The following is a 3,677-nucleotide window of genomic DNA, read 5'->3' as shown; positions in this document are numbered from 1 at the left end:
ATAAAACCTATTACTATTCTCTCTCAGTAAAACAATTATAGCAGGAAAAGAATAAGGATAAAGGCTGGTCTCAAAGAATTAGCAGACGGAATGACCCAGACAAACAAGAAAATCACTTTCAACACACTGAAATGTAATAGTGAAGCACAACTACAATGGTTCAAAGATTCCAAATTATACTGTATTATCTTTTCACCAAAATACTGTCTGCTAATCACAGTTAGGTTCACAGCCCTTTTCTTAGAATGTATGATCTGGGAAGTCACAGATTTAGTTTTTAACTTTGGATAATTTTTACTCCTCTCAGGTAAATTATCTTGCAAATCCCTTTTATCAAAGGTTGGTTCAGTCAGGAGTGATAATGTTTTCCTGCATGTGAGTTAAAATGATGGTCTAGTTTTGAAATCTTTACTATCCAAAGAGTCCCCTGAATGAGTTAATCTCTCCCTTAGAGTGTATGTCCAATAAGCCAGTCTCATTCATTTGGTTTATGTGCCAAGAACTAGTGGTCAGCCTCTCATCTCTGAGACACTCATATTTGATCAGAAAAGTGCTAGGGGAGAGTCTGACTGCACCCTTGTGAAGTCATCATTGCCTTTTGGTAAAGCAGCAAAACCTCCTACCAGACTTTGTCACATGGAGTTACATACATATGAATTTGAAAGCATTAAATTCATTTTCTACCACTGTGTAAATAACACAGGCCAGAGAGATTAAGTGGCTTATTGATTTATTAGGAAAACCCTAGAGCATGTGCAGTGCACCTTTGTGCTTACAGAAGAGAGAAGATGGCGGCATCTGCATCTGCATCTGCCAGAATGCGGGAGTCGGGGCAAAAGTGTGGGGGCACACTGGCTGCTCTGTGGCTCTGCTGAAGGCACCTTCCTTTGCGGAGCACCATGACCTTTGCCTAGGCTCTGCAGGCCAAGCCGGAGATGCAGGTCAGCAAGCTGGACAACAGGCTGGGCATGGCCTGGAGCACTCTGCCCACCCCACCTGCACTGTGGGAGTATGGATTGATGCTGATAGCTATTATGAGACTGAGAAGTACAATGGGACAGGCTACTCCATGGAGCATTTGCTTTCAAGGGAACACAAATAGCCTTGAGAAGTATGCAGAGAAAGTGTACTTTAATGCCTAAAGTACTCAGGAACATACAACTACTACATGAAGGCACTGTTCAAAGAAGGCCAAAAGTTGTGACATCATGCAGAACTGCAGCCTGCAAAACTCACAGATTGAAAAGGAATGAGATGCGATCCTGTAGAAAGTATAGGAAAAATGATGTCTCTATGCAGGATGCGGACTTTGACCACCTGTATGCAACAGCATTCCAGAGCACACTGCTTGCCCATGCTGTGGAGGGGCTCAGTCAGAATGTGAGGAAGCTGTCTCACACAGACCTGACAGAATATCTCAGCAGGCATTACAAAGGCTCACACATGGTGCTGGCAGGAGCTGTGGTTGGAGGGCATGTGTGTGTGTGTCGGGGGTGGAGCACTGGTGTAAGACTTGAATTACAAGCCCATGCTAAATGACAAAGGGCCTAGGAGACAGTGCTCTAACCCCCTCCCATTGTAGCAATAGCCCTGGCCTTTGTTCAAACCCTGGCTTAAGAATGTAAGGCAATCTTGTACTGTTTGAAGTCCGGATCCTGATTAACGTGTAAGTTAGTGGTTCTATACTATGAAATACATAGAGACCCCAAGTTAATTGTTGAACTGTTTGCTCATCCTGAATGTCTTGGTGGCCTTTGTACCATCCTATAGGTATCTGTTAATTATCAATGTGTGACTGCCGAGCACATGACTGCTGACCACCAGCTCAAGCCAGCAGACCTTTGCCCCCTGCCTGCAAGCTTAAAATGTTAATCCCCCTTTTTAACCCCTTATAAAAAGGACCTCAGCCCCCTGAGCTGGTGCCTCTCTGAACTACTTGGTTCTGAGAGTGCTGTCTGGCCAGACTAATAAAGGTCTATTTACCATCTAGTCTGGTGTGTTCCTTCCTGGGTTTCTCATTCCTCCATCACACTCCTGGAGCCTCATTGGGCTATAGGACACAGCATCATGGAGGCCTTTTCAGCTGTTCATGCTCCATGGAGTGTAAGTGAGACTTTGAGTTTTACACTGGCAGCTGCTAGACCTTGCCCAGAGCATTTAAGCAGTAGCTCTGGGACATACTCAGATGACACTGTGCCTATCTAACTACATGCCACTTCACTGGGAATGAGATCCACCACCATGAGGATGCCCTGCCTTTCACCCATGAGGACATTCAGTAGAAGGACCTGGCTGGGCTAACCCAGACAATGTAGCTCTCCAAGCATCCTATGCTATCTTTGGCCATTATGACTGAACTTATGGTGGTGGTGTGCCCCTGTTTAGCCCACTAGTTTCAGTAGCAGTGGCCAGAAGGTGTGCCAGAGGTTTTAGACCCTCAACATCTGCTATCCAGAGACTGGATTGCTGGGGGCATTCTTTGTCTGTGACTTCATGAGCATTGATGTCATGATGTTCTTGCCGCAAGGCCAGTAGATTCACCTGTGCACCAGTGCCAGGGAGAGATGACTAAGAGCAAAAACTTCCTCAGAAGTGCTCTGGTATCTCATAGAGATGGCACCACTCCTGTGTATGAGGACATTAGTCAAAGCCTCCTGACCTATGGCTGTCACATCCCCTTGGCCAGATGGGAGAGCTGGATTGCAGAGGTGGATACCCATGTGGTGCTTGAGGTCTGCTTCAAATACAATACTTCTATGACTAGTGTCTGGCATTGGCCAGATTTGGTCCACTCTAGCAGCTTTCAGGCTACAACCAGATCCTTAGCAGCATGTCTGGCTGTACTTTTGGGCAGGAAGCCTGTACAGGAAAGAGGGTGGGATTGGGGCTCCTGGTCCCTGGCCCAAATGCACCTCCAACCACTGCAGAATAACACTGTTATGGAAGGAATTGGCAAGTGGCACACAGAGAGGCAGTAGAATGGAAGTAAAATAAAAAAAGTTTACTCCATTGATGGGGATCAATGACACTCAATGGCAGTGCCCTGATTGACTCTCCCATTGGGTTACAACTCCTTATTTTATAGGGCTTTACAGCCTTGATCTTAGTCAGTTGGTTACATTGCATTTTCACAGTTCACATTGCTGATACCCAAAACATGGTGTTAAGGCAGTTGTTAGGGGAAGTTATCTTTAAGATTTATCTATTTTAGCGAAGGGGAAGGGAGTGTGTTTGATCAACAAAGCTAACAATGGTTCTTTTCATTTTCAAAACTTTTTAGGTAGACTAGATGCCTCCAGTGCTGGTTAATTCTGATCTAAACAGAGCAACAGAGCAAAGTGCAGAAGTTATTTTACATTGTGACATTTCCTAGGTTTTCACTATTAAAGTTTTCCCTATCAGCACCAATAAAATATTTTGTTGAGAAAAAGGAAACCCATAGATAAATAGTTTATGTTTGTTAATTTATAGTGTGATAGCTACTCAGGATTGCCATCCCCCCCCAAAAAAAAACCCCAAATATAGAGTTTTTCCTATTGCTTTGTACAAACAAGGACAGTTAGTAAGAGCTGAGATTCAAAGTATGCAAATATAAACACCAATAAGTAAGAAGACAACCAAGGAGTTATCCAAGGAGAGGAATTCAGAATTGTGTTCCACTCTGAGATGGAAATGGA

General features: G+C 44.2%; 1 pseudogene; it reads left to right on the top strand.

Annotated features, from left to right (window-relative positions):
• Positions 1-751: 751 nt before the first annotated feature.
• Positions 752-2,932, top strand: LOC104854415 (annotated as a pseudogene).
• The last annotated feature ends 745 nt before the right edge of the window (positions 2,933-3,677 follow it).

Source organism: Fukomys damarensis, unplaced genomic scaffold (assembly GCF_012274545.1).
Source record: "Fukomys damarensis isolate Sample0158 unplaced genomic scaffold, DMR_v1.0_HiC HiC_scaffold_36, whole genome shotgun sequence".
Lineage (NCBI taxonomy): Eukaryota > Metazoa > Chordata > Mammalia > Rodentia > Bathyergidae > Fukomys > Fukomys damarensis.
This window is presented reverse-complemented; position numbering and strand designations above follow the sequence as displayed.